This window comes from Larimichthys crocea, chromosome XIV (assembly GCF_000972845.2).
Source record: "Larimichthys crocea isolate SSNF chromosome XIV, L_crocea_2.0, whole genome shotgun sequence".
Classification (NCBI taxonomy): Eukaryota; Metazoa; Chordata; class Actinopteri; family Sciaenidae; genus Larimichthys; species Larimichthys crocea.
Window position 1 is genome coordinate 2,052,357 of NC_040024.1, and position 22,912 is coordinate 2,075,268.

The window sequence follows — 22,912 nt, forward strand, 5'->3', positions numbered from 1 at the left end:
CTGAATGCTTGGCCTCCTCAGAGTGCGAGCGTGTGTGCACTGAAAACCAAAACCACAGCAGTGTATCGTACTCAGAATTGCTCCTGACCCATCTATGATTTAATCCTCATTATACACGCAGACATCCTCCACAGTACCATCATTTCAAACCCTAGTCTACCAAACCGATTGTAGGCCATTAAAAGTGAACATATTACTGTGGCTGCATTGCGTGAGGCAGAAATGTGTCTTAAGCATATTTTGTGTGATGGAATGCAAAAAAGACAGCTGGTGAAAGCAGCCAATAAGTAAATACAGAAACAGAGATGTTTCCCTGTCACAGAGGAGATGTCTATAAGAACAAAAATTGCTTCTAAAAGGCTGTGTTATACTGTCTCAGCCTGATGTAATGCAGCACACGCAGATGATCAGGGCAGTAAAAGTGCTGTTTAGCTGATATCCTAGCTATGGCAAATATGCATATTTTTCTTTAATCCTCAGGTGGCTATGCTAAACTGACAGAAGGCCGATTGAAATAAATGATTGTGCCCCAGCATTTTCAGCTGTAGCAAGCACCTGTGGGCAACCACTGTGCACTGTGTGTGTGTGTGACAAAGTATGTGTGGGAGAGAGAGAGAGAGAGAGAGAGAGAGAGAGAGAGAGAGAGAAAGAAAGAAAGAAAGAAAGAAAGAAAGAAAGAAAGAAAGAAAGAGAGAGAGAGAGAGTGTAAAACTGATTAAGAATGCGTCCTTAACGCATGCAAGATATTTTCAAGACAACACTTATTAAGAACACACTGCTTTTCTCTGCTGGATAAACCACACCCGTTTTCGCACTCCCTAAGTGCCCCAAGAACTTTGATTGATGGACGTGTCCGACAGCCGTTAAACATTCCCAGATTTACACAGGGCCTGATGATGAAGCAATCATCGCCACATCCAGAGCTCTAGCATAAATCTAGCAGCCAGCTAGACCCATCACACACATACACACACACCACATGTGGTACAGAAGCAGGGCAGGGCAAGCTGGTGAGAGACTAGGAAAGTGGATGAATTTAAATGCCAAAGCACAAATTTTCATTCCACATCTACTCAACTTAAACAAGTACACGCACATCCATATGCAATTCTTTGTGACTTCCTTTCACAAATAATGAGCAAGCAGTGTTGCATTAGAACTCAGCATGCCTCCAACATAAGGCCATAAGGCCTGGGCTAATTCAATTATAAAGACTTCACATACCAATGGGCAGGAGCTCTGAGAAAGGCAGTCTACACTCTGAGACATCCCTTCATCCAGCAAACAAGAAAAGATGATGTTCCCTGCCCACGGGCTAGGATCCATGAATACTCCCTCACATCCACTCAGACTCGCACACAAACACCTTAAGTCGCACACAGACAAAAATTGGAGCATATATACTATTGGTCACACTGACACACAGAAAGCCTTAGGAACGTCAGTGTGGTGCAAACTAAGGCACGGGCATACAGCAGCACACACACACACACACCTCTGAGTAAATTGACCACACGTTCAGAGAAGAAACCAATGAAGCATGCATCCAGAAATGATATAACTTTTAATTCAGCACCGCTGGGCATGTTTCATGTCCAAGATGTTGCTTGTCTAGTTATGACATCACTGATGAGCCATCACGGCTGAGGCACTAATAATGCTGCTGACGTACTCTCACCTCAGATCTGAAACCATAATTTAACCTGTTCAGTAGGAATGTGCGATATATCCTATTAATGACGTATATATGTGCGCAACACATTCGCAGCCCAACACACACTCAGTTCGGTCGAACCTCGAGAGAGAGAGAGAGAGAGAGAGAGAGAGAGAGAGAGAGAGAGAGAGAGAGAGAGCAATAACAGAGAGCGAGCACCGGCCTCGATAAGGCTGTTATCAGTCAGAGAAATAAAAAGTTATTTCCTGATTGGTTCACAGTTACATTCAGCAACCCACCACCAGCTCCCCTAGCCTTATCTATTTTGGTGATAGATTTATAGTCTTTATAGATTAGGCTTGATTGGTGTTTATTTATCATTGTTTTTATCATTACTGTTATGAATACCAGAAATTATCGGGATACATTTTTTTGTCCATATCGCCCATCCCTACTGTTAAGTGACTTGTATGTACATAATACCTTAGTGTGTAGTGTGGTAGAGTTATTTCCACTGTTCTATTGCATCTCTGAACTGTTTGAATTATCCTCTTAAAATTTGACATAAGAATCCGTGCCTGATTCACACCAAAGCCAATGGTAAATGCTTGTTAGGAAAGCAAAGATTCTCTGCCACCACTTTCTCAAGGAGGCCACTACGAGCATCACATTTAAGTGACAGAGCCACAAAACCCACACTGATGGCGCTCAGTTACTGTAATGCATTGAAAGTACCATATAACACAAAGAGACCTCCACCAGTCATAAACAATGACACCTACTGCACCTCTTACAAAATGACTGCTGGCCTGACAGTAAAGCCCTTTGCAGGTTACTACTGTTTTTATGACTAGGACAAAGGGTGGTGCTTATTGAGAGGGTTCTACAGACAACTAAACTACTACCAGCACCTGACAGCTCCAGACCAAACACAGTACACTCACTCACCTATTTTGTTTTACTGTTGTTTATTTATTTAGACTCTTCTCAGCACAGACTTTATTTGCTTTTGCCTTACTACTTTTTAATCATTTCTTTTTCTCATTATGACGCAGTTTGGTACACTCTTAATTGGCGGCATAGCGCCACCTGCGCATAGGTCTAATTAGGCACAAGTGAAAACACCTGCGGCGTTGAGGTTTTGGTATCACTTGTAGTGCTAAGAAAAACATTATGTATGTGTGTGTATGTTTATATTATTCGCTGTTTATGCACGTCTCCTCTTCTAAGTCACAAAGTGAGAAGAAACGCTGCGCTCTTCATTTCGTTGTCGTTTAGCCAACTGCGTCAATTAGTTAGACTTAAATAAACTGCGCCATTCAGCTGACAGAGTTTCTGTAACTCCACAAACCGAGCTGTAATGTCATACACACGCACAGAAATGCTTACAACTTTACTTAATACAAAGATAAACGACACAATAACATAAACACTCACCAAGTCGACGTGCTGCACTTTGTTTTATATCCTCCACCTCCGTTTTTAGAAAGTCCATGTTGTTAGCGCCACTAGACAATTAAGCTAGCACTCTGAATGCATTAACACCAAACATTTTACACCTCTACACAACATATCCGTGATTTTAAAACTCCTTCGCACGTTTTATCTTCTCTTTTTATTTTCCTTGTGTCTTCGTCTCTGCACCGACGTACTGTACGTCCCGAACTGGACCCAGGTGACCACGGGTGCTGCCGCGAGCTGCCAGGTGAAGGTCCAGAAGAAACCTCGGTCACGTGGTGTACGTAGCTTTCTACAGTATATAGACCCATCAAGCTGTTTGTATGGTTTACAGAGGTACAGACAGCAGCAGTGACAGTGGGTAGGCCTGCAGCATGGATTCATTTTCTGTGTTTAGTTTTGCATGGAAAAGGACTGTTCTGATATTGCAGAATCAATTTACTATATTTGTTTATTCATCTTTTTCTCACGCTTCTATGGTCATCCTCACATAATGTTATCTTTTGTTCAGTCACATAAACGAGCGCAAGTGAATATCAATGAATGAAGCCAGCAACTATTCAATTAAAGCCAAGAAAGAAGTTGGGTCAATAGTGCATAACATACAAGACAACCAATTGCATTCAACAAAACATTTTTATAATATAGTATCTCCAGTGAGAGGGTAAATAAGTTTTTCCTTCAATGGCCAGTCTTCCAAGAAACTCATTCGAACTTCTATGAGAAGAGAAAGAGAAACTTTATAGCAATCTCAATCTAACTAGATCTTTTTTTTTCTTTATATATATTCCACTGCTCACTAGGTTCGTGAGAGGTCAGCAAAATGACATCATCAGCCTCGGTAATCATTCTTTTGAAACACTTGAATGGGTTTCAAAGTTGGAACTACTCAATGTTTGGAACTATTGGTTGTGCCTTCTGCTGTTTTACTCTCTTCAACAGGTCCAAACTGTACCACTTTGGGTGTGAGAGGTGCCACCTTGACATCGACCTTCACTGTTACTAGCCAGATTTCTATAACATTCACAATGGCGATCCATGGTCCCATCTTGGTTTTAGATATCAGACTAGTCATTCAGCATTAAGCCAAACTTTCTACAACTTTAAAGAAATTGTATTGTAAAAATTGCACTTCAAGTCATGCAAATCATTTCCACTGACCTTTTAGTCACGCCTCCCATCACTGAACCTTCTCTTTTTCTAACACTTCTATAGCTTGATTCTCGTGCCATATTCAGGTCAAATAAACACATTTGTGTATTCAAATCTAATTGCTGGATTCAAATATAATTTGCAGTGTATTTTCATGGTCACTAAAAATATGAGCAGTCTCTTTATTTCATTCCCAGTCATACACTAACATACTTAATACAGTAACCTAACCTGACATAGAGAGAAATCTGTCAATAATTCTGCAACTCTGTTATCTTAGACATCCCCTGGCAATGCCATGCTATCAGTCAATCTTGTCAGTTTCAACTTGAACCAGTGCATTTGCTCCACTGTGCTGAAGAGAGATTTGGAAACTAAACGAATGAAATCAGAAATTGGTTAGATGTCATTTTTGTTGTTGATGTTTTTTGTTTTGTTTTTTACTGAAATGAGCTAAACTAGCCGACCAGAGAGCTAGATCTCTTAGCAATTTCAGGCAGGAAAGCAGCCTACAGCCAGCTCTGACATACCCAGTCCTCTGCTTCACCACTCCCCTCATTCTCAGGAGTCAGAGGCAAGGAAAAGGCCTGAAGGGTTGACAGAGCTATGCTCTGCAGTAAGCAGAAACATGTTTAGCATTTAACACCGCACAGGAGGTAAAGGTCTCTATCTCGAGATTTAGTCCTTTTCTTTTTTTAGTCCCTCTTTTTCTCTCTCCCTCTTTCTCATCCTTGGTATTAACACAACTATAAGGGATATGTTCATGCTCATGTTGCATCTAGAGGCATATTCTGTGCTCTCTTGGCATCTTGTGACTTATTGTCTCTTTCTTGTCTCTCCCCTACTCATTCTCCTATATCTCTCCTATCCTCTAATAGGAATGGATGATAGCTGCATTCTCCTCACTCCTCCACATCACTTCCCACAACGGACAAACTGCCCACACACCCAGCAGCTCACTATCCCATTTCTCTGTGGAGACTTCCCCATGAGTTCACGGGCTGCTTGTTTGACGCAGCACAGTCAGTGGAGCATATGAATGAAGGATTGGATGGTTTGGTAGCAATAGACCAACCGAGGAGGCAGGCAGAGCGGAAAGGAAATCCTCAACCCACATGTGGGATTCATTTGGGCATTAGTATTAGCATGGGATATAAAATCAGGCAACAATTTTTCAACAGAATCCGGATGCACTGTAAGACATTGTATGGTTCAGGAGACATAACAGAGAGAGCTCAGGGGACACAAATCAAAGGTCATGATTTGGATTCAAACTAACAAAATGGTAACCAATTTGCACGTGAGCCCCAGCATGCAGCCCGCACTATTTGGCTCCCCCCAGGAAACAACTGCTAGAGGTGAATATTGCAGTCACCTGTTTTCCTCCCTCTATAAACAAGTGCATTAGCCATTCCCAAAGCCTCCTTAAATTCATTAAAGCAGCAGGGAGTGCACCAGGGGGAGACAAATAACCCCTCCTCCCTACTGACTGACAGCCAAGGTGAGCCAATGTCAAACCACAGGTTGCTCTCTGCACCCTCACCAAACCTCATTTTCTCTCTGGCTATTTTTTTCTGGTACTCTTACTGTGTTAAGTGAAAAGACAAACATTTTCTCTCCTCCTCTTCCTCCCCTTCCATTCCTTCCTCCATCTTACAAGTCATTTCTCCTCCTTCTCTTCCACCTTCTCCTCCTCCTCCTCCACAAACCAGTTCCATTACCTTACTCCATTCTCTCCTCATTTATTTTTATTGTCATATTTCTATCACCTTTACCTGGTGTCTCCACTTTTACTCATCCTTCACCTCTGACTCATCACCATACAAGCCCAAACTAACATTGTCTGCAGCTGCTTGCTCCTGACTGGCTGCACATTGCCGTTCGTATTGTGTGTAGCTGCACCTTGGCGCCCAAAGTGCTAAGGTATGAAAGAGAAGAAGGGGTAAGGAGACAGTTTGCATTTGTCAGCATACAAAGCACAAACATAAATAACACCGTAAATGCTCCCTTGCTTTCTCACCCTCTCAACCCTCTCTCTCTCTCTCTGTCACTGTGACACCCAGCAGCTGTCCCTGTGCCGTGCCGTGCCGTGGCCTAGCAGGGCCATCTGTAGGGGTAGGAAAAGGCTTCAGCTGCCACATCAGCACACTGACTTTACCCTTCCTTAGGTCACAGGTGGTGCCGGGGGGCATCTACAGGGCACACACATGCACAAAATGTATACACATATAGTGATGCAGATGCATTCTTCAAAATTTTCTAATAAACTGTGCTTCTGCTAAATGTGTTTAGTCCTGCAAGATCAACACTTAAAACAGCGGTTTATAATTTTCATGTAATCTACTTTGACGCATTCTTACACACTTACACACAACCCTTGCAGGCACATGGGTACAGTACTGATTGCACACTGAGCACAACTGCTACCCTATGATACTTCGTAAATCACTACCCTATTTCCTTCACTGAAAACTTTGCATATACCATCAGACAAAATGTATGCACTTCAAAAGAGCTTACACAGATAGTCTGAAGCTACCTTAAGTGCACTAAGAGGCTTGGGCTTAACATTCTATGGCCTCATCACTACATTTACACCATGACCTGACGCAAAAAACAGCAGCCAAAACATCAAAGGGCCCGAGTCAGCTGTTCTTGCTCTAAGCCTCTATTATGCTGGTCTCAAGTCTGGCTTGATTATAAAAAAAAGACAGATTCAGTGTAAGAGTGGAGTGGGAGAGAAAGAAAAGGGAGGGTGGGAAGAAGTGAGGGTAGAGGAGAAAGCCCTGCACAGTCATCACTAAAAGCTCAGGGCCGTAAATCAGACATAATCATAGTAGTGTCATCCCACAAGGCCCGCAAGTCCTTCCCACTGGCTTTACACAAGTCAATAATTAATAAAAACAGCGGCTCAAGCAACCACCAGCCCAGGATATGCACACACACACCTAAACAACCTTTGTATTGTATTTAGAAATGGGCCTGACTCTGTCATTCCATGGTTGTTTACTTCCTGAGACCTGCCATTAATTTCTGCAACAGCAGTGAGTAAAAGTATAAGCACTGTCAGGAAGGTAAACAATGACAGAGCCAAGCCGGGCTCACAATTATAGGGAGAAAGCGAGAAATGTGGAGGTAGAGAGAGAAACACTGGAGCATAGCCCAAAAGTATGCAGTGTCCAAGTCCCCCTCAACACACTCACATGCTAAGACACACATACACACCTCTAATCCATCACAAAAAGCCAGAGCAGTGGTCCTTCTGTCCAACAACAAAGCCAGAGCACACACTATGTTTCTGGTACACACACTTGGACACAGAAAGTGAGAACTGAGCTGCAAAGTGTGTGGAAGTAGGTGCTGAAAGAACAGCTCCTCGGTGCTACAGTGGAAAAAACAGCAGAGAGTGAGCAGCAGGCCAGGATCTGGAGCTATCCAAGGTTCTGAAACCCTCTCACTCCCTCAGAAACAATTGGCTGGTTCAAAGACGAGATGGGAGAGAGGAGGCAGAGTGGGCTGAAGAGAGGAACTGTCCAAGGTAATGAATCAACAGCATGGCTCTCCCTTCAGCACTGGTTACATTCGCATTCATGGAGTAAGCCACTGCCAGACTGTTTACTTGTATCCTTGATACTATGCAATTGAGTTTTGTTTTTTTTTGCTGCTGTGAATAAGGCTGCTAACCGAGTATTCCTGTTCAGGAAAAGAAAAAACAACTTTCCAGGAATTTTAGGAAAAACAATCAACAGTAGAAATATTTAAAAAACCATATATAGTGATAATAGAAATTGTGTTTGCCTTTGTTTGATGACATACAATGCTCATACTATGTAAACAACAAAAATTTAAACTCCTAGTTCCACAAATAAAAGTTACATAAGTCATAACTGATGAGGCTTATAAGTGTGGTCTTTATATGAGTTAGAATATAAAAGTATGTATAAGAAAAATATAATAAAATTTAACAATGCTCTTGTATTTCATGAATAGGAAACATGGTACAGACAGAACATTACCGCAGTGAAAAGTGAAGACTGCTTCTATTGCCAAGGCTAAAGAGGGCTCCTACAGACAAAACGCTGATAGTGTATGTGCACAAATAAAAAGGCTTAGCAGTGCAGCATTATCAGAACACAGTGGACACACTTAACTTTCCATTAATACAGTACTGTGTATTGACTCGGTAAAAAGATTTCTATTTAAAAAGTTGGTTTCATGTTCTCCAGCGCTGCAATGATGAAATATGAGTGCAACAGTTTACACTGAACCAATCGATGTTGGGAGTTTTGTAGCACAATTAATAGTCTAAATTTAATTCATTATTGATATCTACACTCAACTAACATCTACCTGCTATTTGTTAGACATTATGTTTTACAGCTAGAGAGAGCAAATGATCTAAAAATGTTTAAAGTATTGACTGAGTTTTTGCTACAGAGATGTTGATTAAATCCTGAAGTTGTATGCAGCATGCTGTGGGTTACCAGAGTGATGTACGGGAAGACATCTTTGTACAGCAGGAATGTTAAACCCAAGGTTAACTGACTAACTCACTAGTCTGGCTTTGTGAGACAGACAGACAAGTGCATGAGAGAGATGAAATAACACATGCAGGTAGGGATCCGTCAATGGTGCTGAATTGACAGCAGCTCACAATACAGTGCTCGGAGCTGTCTGTGAAGTATATGATGCTGACGGGTGCCAATGGGCCGTGTTCATAAAAGCATGTCCTTCCTTGATGGTCAGGGAGTACTCGCAGCCTATCTCACACTGCATCTAGCACCCATTGTTTCTGGTTCAGCTCTCCTGCTCTGAACCAGAGAGGGTGGAGGTGGCAGTACACTGTGGATTGTGCCACAAGCACTTAATGGCATCAAGGAAGGTCACTGAAATTCTCAGGGCTGATACTAAGCATTTAACCGTAGAGAGTGGAATCTGAACAAAGATAAATAAATGTATGACATAAAAGGCTTGGTGTGTAATATGTAAGGTGCTCTATTTGGTATGTCAGACATGGAATATAATATGCATAGCTATATAACACAGACAGCCGTGATGACCCAACAGGTTTTTACAGCACAAATAGGGCCTTTTGAATTTTTCACATGGCCATTGTAGTTTACGCCTTTATAGCAGGAAGGAGAAGTCAAGGTGAGGGGGGGTTGCAATCCACAATTACACTGCTAGATGCTCCTAAAGTGTGAAAAGTATTGTAGCAATCGTCAATGTTTGCATAAGGGTGAGATTTATGGAAATATTTTTATTATTTCCCACTATTCATGAGATCAGTTTCAGAATGAATATAAGGTTTCAGAAAAAGTGTGTTTGCAAAAATTACGCTTTCTTTGAGCCCCATGATTTATAATACCCACTTTAGATAGATGTTCACAAGCTTTTCTGGATTTCAAGAGGTTGCGAGTCACACATCATCATCTTTACGCTATTATGCTGATTGCCTCAGGACATATCTGTTGGGCTCAATCACTTCTAGGTGTTTGTTTCCCTGACTTAAATGTCAGAGCACAAACTGAGCTGAGATGAAGCATGGCTTTGTAAGACTACAGACTAGATGACTGCTTCTCTGTGGCAATTACTGACCATGTTAGTTAATATTAATGTAGCAAGAACACTGAAAGTTATCCCAACAGGAATGACCGATCTAACATTCTTATTCAGTGTACTCAGACATCATCAAGAGGCCAATTATGTCTACGGCCATTAATAATGGATGATTTTCTTAGTGCTGATGTGATCACTATGCAAATCTCAGAAATCTCCTGGAAATTGTGAAAAGAGACAAGTATGCGTGCAAGAACTTCATCCCTGTTTTTTTTCCCCTCTCCCTGAACACAGAACACAAGAAGTATAAACCAAGAAGAAGATGGAGATGTTAATGTTAGAGGGGAGAACAACACACTCACTCTCTCTACTCATTGACTTGCTCCAGGCCACACAGGTGTGACTAAGTCTTATAGATTCATGGCTGATGGCAGAGCAGGGTTAGCGAGTGAATAGTGGGTAACTGGAGCAAAGTGCCCGCCTTGCAGATAGCGGCATCCTTAGAGAAAATGGCTTGGCAAGAGAGAGAGCTTTCGATCGATAACGCTCTGAAGAAGTTTGATAGGGCTTTGGTGGGGCAGACTTTTCAACACAGCATCTGCGTTTTGGAAGACCTCAGAGGCCTGCTGGGCTCCTGTGATCTGCCTGTGTTTGTCTTTTTTTCTCTCTCGCTTCTCCATTTTTTTAAATCTTATTTTCTGTGTTAGTATCTTTCTTTGATTCTCTGTCAGCCTGGAAGCTATTCACTGTGATGATATTGATCTTTCTTCATACTGTATGGTAGACATTACTACCTAACTGTATCTCTGGTGTAAAATTTGTTCTGTAAGGGTAATATTGAATATGCTTGTGTTTTCTGATCAACGTTAACCTTCTTGTTTGTTTTTCGTTTTATAGCCGTTTGTCTTGTTTCACTTCAACTGGAAGAAAGAGGCACTGAGATTTTATGCTTAAAAAATGTATTATGTCAGATAAAAGAGTTTTATTGTTGCCTTTCATGGAAATTCAGGTTGTGGTGTCTGCAGATTTATGCTAACTTCGCTCAAGAAAATGTCACGAAATCTTGTAATGTGTCCTCTGTTTCAGAAAACCAAAAAAGGGTGACCGACTGACAGGCCACAGCAGTGGTGGAAATCCCTGATACATTCCCAGGGATCTACTCTGTCAAAAAAGGCACAGGCATCTCCGTTGCTAATACCATCTGTGAAACACACACACACACGCACACACACACACACACACACACACACATGCACACTTCCTGTCTCCCACACTCTACAGCTTGCTGTACACCAGGGGCCATGTCAAATTGCATAGTTATTCCAGGGACTCACTGTGGAGTGGGAGGCACAAGTCGCCATACATGCCAGCCCCCAAACACCCTGGCCAAATGGTGTGTCATACCAGCTTGAAAGAGAGGGAAAACAGTGATAAAGCCTGGACTGCTTCGTTTGGAAGTTAGAGAGAGACTTGGAAACCTGGTAAGTGCTAAACCCCAACAATTAGCACCATTGATGGGAAGGGTGGCTCTGATCCCAAAACAATCAGATCTGGGCTATTTAATTTCTGAGCCCTGATTTGAGAGGCTGCCGCTTTGGACATCTTCAGACTGTTGAAACTATATCAGGAGTGTTCTAAACCACTGATTAACCAAAATAGTTTTGGCTATAATAAGATTTTAGGTAGTATAACAACGAGACACAACTACAGCTTAGCATCTGTGATGTCGGTGCTGAGGTGTTTTGCACACACATGAACACATAATGGTGATTAACCCAATCTGTCCAACAATGTGAATTCCTGTCTTTTTCTGGTGGATGGTGTTTCAGATTTTGCAGGTGGTGCTGTTTCTTTCCTTTTTTTTGATAATATATGAGCCATGATAGGCACTGTATTACTCTGCATCCTGTCTCAACAGGTACACTAATTGGGCAAATCACTACTTGTGGAGCTGGAAATGTACAGTAATTACGTTTTATATGGCTTCACAATTATATGGCCTGCATCAGTATTGTGTTATATTTGTTATAGAGTTGCTGAAAAATGAAATAAAATATAAAATATATGATGTAAAATCTGACTAGTTGGAAAAGGAAGTCTTGCACTGGTTTGTGAAGAAGTAGTTAAGGTTTTGAAAAAGGAATGTAGGAGGAAATGGATGTAACTGTGTGCACTGTGCACTGAGCAGCTTAAAATGTCCAAGTATGGAGAGGGATGTGGTCCAAAAGACTAAAGAAAAGCCTGCAGTGCATCAGAGCAGTTAGTCAGCAAGTCTGAGCTATCTGGATGGATGGCTCGATTGAAACGGCTGGACTGCGATGGAGGGAGGGGAGGAGGGTCTGGGACTCTGCTCTCCCTGTCTCTCCTTCCTCCTCCCCCTATTTTGCTCTTACCATCATTCTGACACATCTAGCCTCTCATGTCTCTGCTTTTCCCCCTGAAACTGGGAATGCGACAAGTGCCACAGGCCTCGTTTGCCCCTGACAAATCTGCACCAGTATGAGAGAAGCTATTAAAACTAAAGTTTGAAGCAGGGCATATGGTGCAAATAAAAATTAACACCGCAGCTATCATGAATTCAATTTTCCACCACAAAAAAAATAAAGATAGTAAGATACATAACAACTATAAAAACACAATAAAGCTAAATGTGATTGAATTTTAGTGCTTATTTCATATCTGTGTTTCTCCTTTGAATCACAAAACGGTGTCAGCAGTCATCGCTCAATTGCGCTTCTCTATTCCTGGCTCATTACAACTGAGAGAATAGTGCTGGGTAATTGTTTGACCCTGTCTGCTCAACCTACGTCCTTGGCTGCTGAGAGCGCTCGACGTGAGAGTTCTATGGGATAAATGGTGGCTATTCCCACACTCTGCCCTGTGGCTGTCTGCAAACACAGCGCCATCGTATCTGTGACAAGAGAAGCCTGATGAAGGTACGCTGGCTGCACAAACCCAATGCAGGCCCCGGCAGCAGCAGCACCACCTCTCTAAAAGGAGCCATTGTGCCCCGCCAAAGCATTTCCCTCTCTGCAGTGAAGTGGCCATTGTGGCGTGCAGAATAGCCATCCCTCTCCATCGCCTGACGGGGAAAGTGCTGTCATGCTGAGGCTGAGTGTTGCCGCAGCCACAGCAGTAGACAGTATCTCAATATCATGACCCCCATCAGCCCCCACGTGCCCCCTGACGCTCAGCCCATCCTTCCCATAGGTGGGGACAATCCAGACCTAATTTCAGCCAGTGAATAGACTTTAAGGAACAGGTGCATTCTGGTACTGGAAATAGCTACAATTCACAGTTTTTAGCATGTATAGTTTGGACATCTTGTGTTGATTTGGTTGCTGGGGCGGTTCTCTGAAAATATATTCCTCCATGACAGGATGAGCAAAGGCCTTATGGATTTCTCAGGAGATAAATAAACTGCGGTGGAGCACAACAATTCTCTTAAGGGTACTTGACTGAAAGCAATACTTACAGTTTTTCAAGGTGCTCTGCTGAGAGTCAGCTAAGAAGGGAGGAGGAGTTCAAAAGAAAAAACTAACAGAAACACTAAAATTGTAATAATAAAAAAAAAGGATCTGAGGAAGCAAGTCTGGCTGCATGACTGCGACTGTAGCTACAGCTAATGTGTGATTCATATACAGTGTTCAGTGTGGGGGAACACAAACACATTCACATTCAAAGTGATGACTCTGAACTTTCCCTGAACTGTCTATATTCTATGAATCTTTGAAAATAATGTATGTTGTTCCAGTTGTAAAACATTCTCATCATATGCTTTGTTAACCATAGGGTAAATTAATCAAACATTCCCTAAGAGGAAAAGAAAAGAGGCGTCTTGTGGATTACAGTAGCTTGCATCTGATTGCATAAGGTTCTCTCCAAATTTCGAGTAAGTGACTGATGGTAATGTCCAGCACTTGTCTTTGGGAGCAAATGTTATAGTGTAGTTAGATACACAAGTGTTATGCAAACAAATTGCATGATTATGCAAAACTAGAAATAGTGTGGATGAGTGATATCCCACAGCATAAGGATTAGTTACTAACACCCACTCTTCAATTATGAGCATAAAACTCTTATGTGGGGTTTTTTGTGTCCCATATCCCTGTTATGCAACCTGCTCCACTTTGAAGTAGGATCCTTTCACAGCTAACCACATGTTAGCATACCCCTGAACGGATGGGTACAGTTCAGATAAAGATGGAGACAGTCTTGGTGCTCACGTGTGATGATGCGAAAGCCAAATGAGGATCAGAACATTCTGGTCTAACGGGCTGTGCGCTGCAAAAAGCCACCAGTGTTTACTACTGACTGTGAGAGGAAGGAATATCTTCAGGTTGCAGGTGAACATGATACATCATCATCAACAGTGAGGTTACATCAGCTTGTTTTGTCCAGAACGTGCCCTTCCAAATGGGGAGGTAGGGAGTTTGGGGTGATATTTTTAAACCTGAGAAACAGCAGCTGCCTTTGTGCTGGAGTAATTTAGGTTAAACAGCTCACCGGCCGGGTGCTAAAGAGATTCGTCCCACACATGCAACATAAGCTGGTCACTAAGGTCTAGTTTGGTTTGACACCTGAGGGAGATGACGTTTCAGGTGAGGATGAAAAGAAACAATAGGCAGACATGACAAAGTCTCTTGGAATGTCTGTTATACGTCTCTATTATTGATACTCCTCCATTCTCTTTCGGAAATTCCAGCTTGACTGTAGCACCAAGGATCGCTTGAGCCTCTTAAAAGGCAATATGGTAATGCAAATATTTCAAATCAGCCTCTCACTGGAGGCTACAAAGAACATCTTCATTAATTCATTGGCAGCGCTTGCTTTTTGTGGGTTTCTCAGATATGAAAAAAGGGGGGCTGGGATTACAATACTTTCAACTATTTGAGAGAAGAAAAAAATCCTCATCCAAGATTCAGATACTTATGAGCTCTGCTGAATGAATTCATGACCCAATCTTTATGGAATACAGTAGAGTATGTGGCACAGATCCAGGGTTTTCAACATCCAAGTCTCTCAACTCTTTCTCAATTAGAAGGACCAAAGGCAAGTTGTAAAAAGCAGCACTGAGCTTTGAATTCAACTGGTGCCATCACACAGCAATTTTGTGCCGTTTCCTCTGCTGCCGACAGCAAAAGCAAAACTTTGACATACTCAATATCCTGCCAGACTGACTAATATTAGTCCCTATCTAGACACAGATATCCTACCAGCATGGCCACACAGGAGGAAGGGCGTAACTTGATCGGATATCGGCCATGCTGTTTCCTCTCATCCCTCTCTGTCTACTGGCTCCCTTTCTTCCTTTCTCTCACAAATCCATCCATGCAATCACTCAGAGACAATGAGAGGTCCTTCAGTCCATCTCCCCATCATAGACTCTTCCACGTCTACTCTGCTACTGCTTAATCAAAGGAGAAAAGTGATAGAAAGGCGGAAGAAAGAGCAGGCCGGGCATGTCTTCCTTCATCATGGCCCCCACAGCTAAAATGGAGGGCGTGAGGAGGAGAAGGATGAAATCTTTCATTTTTCTATTGCATTTCCTCCCCCCTTTTTTATGCAAGTGAAAGTGTCTGCCTTCTTTATAGCTCCCTTAAGCTCCCCTTTTCCTCCACCTCTCTTCGCTCCCTCTCTGCAGGGGGATTGTGGACGGATGGACGGGAAGATGGATGAGGGCCAGACGGTGAACGGCAGAAGTGTGAGTTAATGAGGCAGATTGCTCTCTTTGCCGTCGTGCGAGGGATTACAGGAAGATTATCCATTCAGATTCTCTACTCTTCCAATTCCGCTCGCTCACTCGCGGTGGTGGTAAACCGGAGGGGCGCTGCGGGGTGGGGAGAGGTGTGAGGACAGTGTGAGTGCCCGTGTTTTGATAGAGGTGAGATAGAAGACAGTGCCTCGGCTCTCTGTCAGGAGAAAAATGACAGCTGCTCAAAACACTGACCTGTGAACGGATAGAGTTTCTGACTGATGCCTCCAGTCTGACAGCTGCTTCGAGGGCTGCGCTCGGCCTAAATTTACACAGCATGAGAGTGAATATCTTATGAGATCCAGCTCCTTCATCAAGTCCATTCTCTGAGATTAACTCGAACAATCTGGGTCTACATAGTCCACCCACATAGTGGATGCTTTACAATAAGTCACATTATGCATTTCGAAAAGGTGTTTTTCTGCAGCGTTCAAATGGCATGCTGATTGTGTGTTGACCTGGAATGATGGCATTTGAGTTGAAAAGCTGGAGATTTGTATTCAGGAAAGTTGTTGGAAGCCTCATGTCAGAGCGATGAGCGAAAACAAAGAGTCGCACAGGACCTCAAATGTACTTTTTGCACTCACTGAATAACAAACAGTGAAAAGGTCTGGAGAAATTATTCAAATTGCAGGGGAATTTGCAATTATTATAAGTCATCTCAACCCACAAAGGCAATGTTAAGCACTCTTCATGAAGTGCACTGAAAGCTCTGAGAACAAAAGTGGAATCATGTACAGGTCCACTTTCTGCCGCCGTTGTCTGTTCAGTGTGTATTGTTATAAAGGGGAGAAGTTATTTAGGTATTTCCAAAGCCATTGTCATTAGACTGAGCTGATGATGGAGTCAAATTGCGCTCAGGAAAAGCAGTATTGATGCTGTAATTCTTTGGTTGGATGATGATGAAGTTACCTGCTGAAAACTACAGGATAATAGATTTTTGACCCGGAGGTCAAGAGTCAGTGAAGTCCTTCAGCACGTCCTTCTGCCCTGAGTCCAAATGTCTCTGGCCTGATAGCGTAACCAGGAAATGAGTCACATCGTCTGGCTTGATTTCTGACACACAGTTTCATTTGCATTAAGAAGACAGCTGACTCAAGAAACGCCATCACTTCCTGTGTGTGTGTTTGAGCCAATCATCCTTACGCTATTATATTTTCCTCCTGAAGGTCTCCAAGCGATTAATTCAGGTCATTCAATCAGAGCTGAGACACACCTCTGTATTCATCAAACTTCACAGTGAGCACTATGTGGAAATCTTTTCTGTCTCTGTTATTCAGCAAAGTCTTTCCATTTTCAGCCCAACAAGAAAAATATTAGACAAATTATCAACGTGAGTATTGTGAAAAAATGACAAGCTGGTGGTTTCATATTTATTGTAAAAGGAATCACACAGCTTCAGTATGAAAAGACAGAGTAGGTCAGTTTGCCCACTGGCGTTAAGAGAGAGAGAGAGAGAGAGAGAGAGAGAGATGTAGTGTCTGCTTTCCTCCTCTCTGTGGTCGCGTCTTCGCCATCCGCCAAGCGCCGCCGAACTAGGAAGCCTCAGCTCAGTTTATTTATTGTAAGTAGAACTAACAACACTTCTATCTCATAATGAGGAATCTACCGATTTGTTGCACTTGTTATTTATGCTCTGCTTCGGAGATTTGGTGTAGAGACACCGTTACGCACCCCAGTGGGCGTTTGGCGACACGGTGGCGCAGGAGTCACACACAGTCGCAGTATAGTCGGCGTAATGTAGAGCCCCAAATATCCACGTACTGCAAACGCATTCTGTTCTAATACATCGTGCTGACCACGTTTGTTTAGAGAAAACACTTGTGAGATGGCATTATCACCACAGCCGTTCTGCCCTTCAGCAGACTATTGTAATGCAGCTGCTCAGTAAAGAAAGTATACCCTCCGGTGGCCTAATTTTCCGTGTCATAAAGATTTTAGTGTAGCATTTTAAAGATAAATTCACGGGGAATGGGAGATAAATACTAATAAACCCAGTCGATGATGCCAAAATCCTGAATCCACACTGTAGTGTGTAAAATTCAGTGATTCAGTCAATTCAGTGATTTGGAGTGAAGAAGTACGTGTACAAGTGATCATGCTGTATGTGTGCGTGTGTGCATGTGACAATTAGGCCACATGTAATATTAATATACACACAGTGTGTCCGCTTACTACAATTTAAGCTGTTTTTTTCTTATTTAAATGAAGCTGTTAAAAATAAATACCTTAATGAGTGTCGGACCCTGTGAGAATTACCCCTCACAAGTCGTCTGGGTATTGCGTAAACATATCCACAGCTCAAACAAGCACAAAAACTGACTTTCAGCGAGCATAGTGAGATTTTTTCCCCCCTACTGAATTCCCACACTCCGCCGCTGATGTCACGCGTGGCTTCAAAACATACATGTCCGTCATTTCAACCCATACCGGATTCAACGTGTCTGCTCCCAGAGCCGCAGAAAACAAACAGCGGACCCCTTATCCACTCGCCACCCAAATCTCCTCCAAATATTGGCCCATTACGCATCGTTTGTTGCTGGCTCCCCTTCAACAAAACAAAGCCAACAACTGCCCATTATTGGACTATGTGAGTGTATTATTATTTTTTTTAATTTGTCCCCCCCGACATCACCTGTCATCATTTGGAGAGAGCAATCGCACAGAGTGACAAAGCCAGAAGAAAACCCACAGAATCACACAGTCACAGCAAAGAAGAGAAAAGTCCTTACTTGTGTTTTGCGGCAATCCCTCCGATATTATTCTCCAGACTTGGGGAGATTTGTAAATATCCCTGTATAAAGCCTGCGCGCAATTTACGCGTCTGTGTTTCTTTTCTTTTTTTTTTATCCAGAGCGGTGAGGAGACCAGAACGCAGGTTTTCTTTCCCCCCTCTCTCCTTCAAGACAGATGTGAACGGTCCTGGCCGAGTCGCTCCACCTGCATCCCTGCTGTCAAGCCAGCCACACGGCAGTAAGTGCAACTCCTGATTCTTCTTTTCAAATGAAAACTCCTACATTGATATGTATCGCTGGGGCTTTTATTGTGGAGGTCCCGTAGCTGTGTTCCTGCTGGATGCTTCTGGGTGCCTTTGGGTGCTTTGACGCATCTCCACCTGCATCCACTCGAATAGGAGACACAGTGGCATCAGCAGCAGTAGCAGCGGCACCGCACTGAGAAGGCCGCCCACAGAGACACGCCCCACTCCGGCTGGAGAAAGCTACTTCACCCTGGCTGGAAAGGCAAAGGGAGACGGGAGAAGTGCACGCAGCTGACAGACAGTGAATATTGTAGGAAAATATAAATGGAGTGGTCAGAGATGAAAGTGAATGCATTTATTAAAAATAATCCAGAGGAGTGAAAATATTAAATCTTGATCAGTCTAAATCGAAAAGAAATCAAAACGAAATAAATGTATTTTATTCACCCAAACAACAACATAAAGATGTGTTGGCTGAAGGCTGGTCACAGCTGCCCTCAGTAATGACATCACAGATGACAGCATACCCTGTCATGAACCTAATTATAGGCTAAAAACTACATTGTCTGAATCAAAATCGAGCAATTACTCATGAGTCACACACTTCTGTTGTTTAAAATATAACTATCAGCTGCACTGCTGCTATTATTTGCTAATTGCTGCCCACAGCCTCAAGCATTTCTTCAGGCGGTTATGTAAACATGAGCTCATTTGATCATCATCATCATAAAGGGGGAAAAAACTATGTGAAAGAAGATCACAGTCCTCATCAGTATATTTACTTGGATACGCACATACACTCTTTATTAAGATTTATAAATAGATGGGTAAACATATTATTTAGACAAAGAGGAGACTCTATAAAGGTGTATAAAGGAGAACAAAGGGACTGATTATTCTATACCAAAAAGAAATGGAATAAAAACAAGAACCTTCACACTTTTAACGTCTGTGCACTACTCAAGGTAGAGTTAAAATATACTATACTCAGTGACATTTAGAATCTCATCCAGTAAAATATCAGATGTTTTCAAAGGTACGATGATACTGAGAAGCAGAGCTGCTTGTTAAAGTTGAACTGGAATCATTTGCTGAATCTGAAAATCCACAGTGAAGGTCCCTGATTTGAACCCCAGCTAAGTCCTTTCTGTGTGGACTTTGCATGTTGTTCCCGTGTGTGTGGGTTCTTCAGTCAGTAGATTAACTGGTGACTCTAAATTACCCGCATAGGTGTGAATGCGAGTGTGAATGGTTGTCTGTTTTATATGTGTTGGCCTTGTGATGAACTGGCAATTTATCCACTATCCTAAGTCAGCTGGGATAAGCACCAGCCCCCCGTGACCCTCATAAGGAGAAGCGGTTACAGGAAATGGATGGATAAAAATCCACAGCTGGATCTCAATATCCACAGCTGTATCTTCTTTTTGTGTGGCGACTGGATTCAAATGCAGTCCAAAGAGCACAGCCAGTTTATTTCTTCTAGTTAGTTAAATGCATTAAGTTTACATCCTGGGTGTAAATTAGATGCTAATCAATAGCTTAAATGAAAAGCAGCATGGCTTGGAGCCATCGTTGTAAACCAGTGTTGTAGCATATATTTTACAGACAACAAGTGGGAGCAAGTTTGACTAGCCAAGCCATTCCCTTTCTGCTGCACCATCACCTGTTACCCTAAAGACTGGCCCCATCACCATTGCTCCTGGCAAAAACAAGGTGTCACCTGCACAAGTGGGACCATTTGATCTGGGCAGAGAAGGGGGTCATTTGAGTCAGGGAGACCATTTGAAGCTGAAACTGCATTTCTCTCCTGCTCTCACTTTCTCTTCATTTCCTCCTCTCATCGTGTCAGACACCGGGCTGACAAAGTTCCTCATTAGTAGCCTTCCGTGCCTTCACTGTGGTCTGTTGCTCTGTCTTGCCTCAGTGGGAGAGCGAGCGGGTCTGCTCATCATGTCCCACATCATGTCAGCAGATTGTCACAGTAAAAGACTTCATTTCAGCCTGTTCTGCTCATTTACAGGATATATTGTCTTTGGTCAGAGCAGTGCCGTCTTCCATAGGGGCATAGATGGCGCTGATAAGTCTACAAGTTCACCAGTTATTAAATTTCCCTGAAAATACACATGATAAGCGTTGAAAAACTAAATAAGTGGCTGGTTTATGCCATAGCGGGTAATCAATCAGAAACCATTGAACACACGCTATTGACACATAAGTCAATAATGTGTCTTTGGAGTATTTTTACACTGTATCCCATCCATCTAGCCATCAGCCTGTTCTGCCTTAAAGGTCTGGCCACGTCAGAGGCGAGCAGTGTGTCGACAGAGAAATCACAGTCCAAGTCAATGAATCTGGAGGCGGTGCATCAATCACTGGCTTATTGAGCAGCATGGGGCCAGAGAATGCTGTCAGAAGAATATTGGCACCTCTCAAAATTAATTTCTCGGGACAAAATGCTAGATTAAAAGCACTGCTGGTAGAGGGTAGGTGGCCCATTGTCACCACAGAAAGTTGCATCCCTCTAGTTTAAATATCTCATGCTCGGTTATGCTGCACAGTTGACAATGCTGAGAGTGGACCATTCAAAGTAAAAAGTCAAAGCTGTCAGACAAAACTTCTTGACTGAAGGTCAAGGAGAGGCTGGCTTGTAGTTTTCAAACCTTCCTCTGTGGTACATGTACTCTAAAACAGCCTCAAGGATAACCTTTACAAATAATAAGCACCATTAGCTAAAGCTAAACAAGTGACAATGGATCAGACTGCTCTTTTACAATCCAGGGAACACAAATAAACAGAAAAGTGTTTATTGGGACGATTTTCCACTCTTTATTAGAAAAAGCCATGGATAAAATGATTTCACAAACTTTGTTTGCTTTTTTAAAATGTGTATTTCATTATTGTATATACAGGAATGGAGCCCTTTACTGGACAAAAGTTCAGTTAGTACTGCAAGTTTTGTTTTCCAACACATTTTAAGGGTAGATAAGGATACCTCAACAGATGTGCTGTATGTATCCCCTCTCTATCCTACATGTAAGGGTCAGAGCTTTTCCAATGGGTCATAAAGAAATCAGACAGGTGACAAGATGATTATTGGGATAGGAAAGAAGGATGAAAAAAACACGCTCTGCTACAAAGACATTCTAAAACATTTTGTTTGTATGGTTTTAAGATCAAATGTAGCAATCCTTAGATTGTTCGACAGCTCAAAACTAATAGGCCTGTGCCTGTTGTAATACGAGGCATGGATCACAAGGCAAACACTTCATTTTCAGGAGTTTCCAGTGAAAAAAGGTTGGGAAACACTGCTCTAATACTCGATTTGAATCACTATGCAGTATTGCAGGTTTTATGTACACTTATACCCTTCTCACAAATCCACGATGTGATATAGACGTCTAGGTTTTCATCAGAAATTGCTCTCATGTATGTGACATTTGTCAGAGCCCTTCTGCAGGTCTCTGCGGTCATTGTTAGATGTATACTTCAATCAAATGTGAGGCAATGCTGTTCGGTGCAACAAGAGTTTTCCATTCAAAGACGACACCTAAAAATAAATGAAAATATCTCACAGCAGACAGATGTCAACTGAGTGTATAACACACCAAATATCATCAAATAACTGACAGCCTGTTATCATGATCTGATTTGAATCCGATAGAGATTTCATGCCTTTTAAATATTAGTATAACTCAGTCATATGTCTTCCAGTGCCTTGATTTAATATTCTCTACATATAAAGCTGGATGATTTGATAAGCTTTCACTCATGAGTAATTCATTTCATTGTTGGAGAACCCTGTGAGGTTATTGTTTTTTCCTCTTTCTCTCCATTGCACTAATTAAAACTAATTGAATTGAATTGATGGTACTGAGCCCCCGAATCACAGTGCCACCATCCCAGTCCTGCTCATCCCTGAAATGAGACAAATCAAGTGTGCCGTGTAATCAGACATGAAAAAAAGTCTACACGCCAAAGAAGCCATCTCCCTTGTTTGTTGTTATTGTTTTAGGCACATTATCACATTTCCATCAAATTCACAAATAATTACTTGGCATAAAAGAGCAGACGGAGAGTTGTTTGAGCACAAGTAAATGTGGTTTCCTTAGATGTGACAATGGTTGTTATACCCATAAAAAGTCTCCCTGGGTGCATTTTCGCTTGGCTTGAAATCAATACCCCTAGACTTACAGATTCAGTTTGGAAAAGCTGACTTTTATGTGAAAATACACCTGTCTCCTCAAACAATATGTCAAACAAGTGTAGCTCCAACAGCTACGCAGTCTAATGCAGATTAGTGATATAAATGTATAATATGTGTTAGTGTATGCATATACCGAAAATGTTATCAGTG

The 22,912-nt window shown here is 42.2% G+C and overlaps 1 protein-coding gene across 13 annotated transcripts in view; it reads right to left on the reverse strand.

Moving 5' to 3' along the window:
* The window catches only part of nrxn2b (neurexin 2b), a 592,065-nt gene extending 573,557 nt beyond the window's left edge, over positions 1–18,508 (reverse strand). For 5 of the 13 annotated variants that reach the window (XM_019268032.2, XM_027287991.1, XM_019268029.2 and 2 more), the window contains exon 1: positions 18,311–18,504. The gene's annotated coding sequence lies outside the window, so the exon portion shown is untranslated. Of the gene's footprint in view, positions 1–18,310 lie in introns of all 13 variants that reach the window. The other 8 variants (XM_027287994.1, XM_027287989.1, XM_019268027.2 and 5 more) reach the window with 3 other exon arrangements.
* Positions 18,509–22,912: the final 4,404 nt, after the last annotated feature.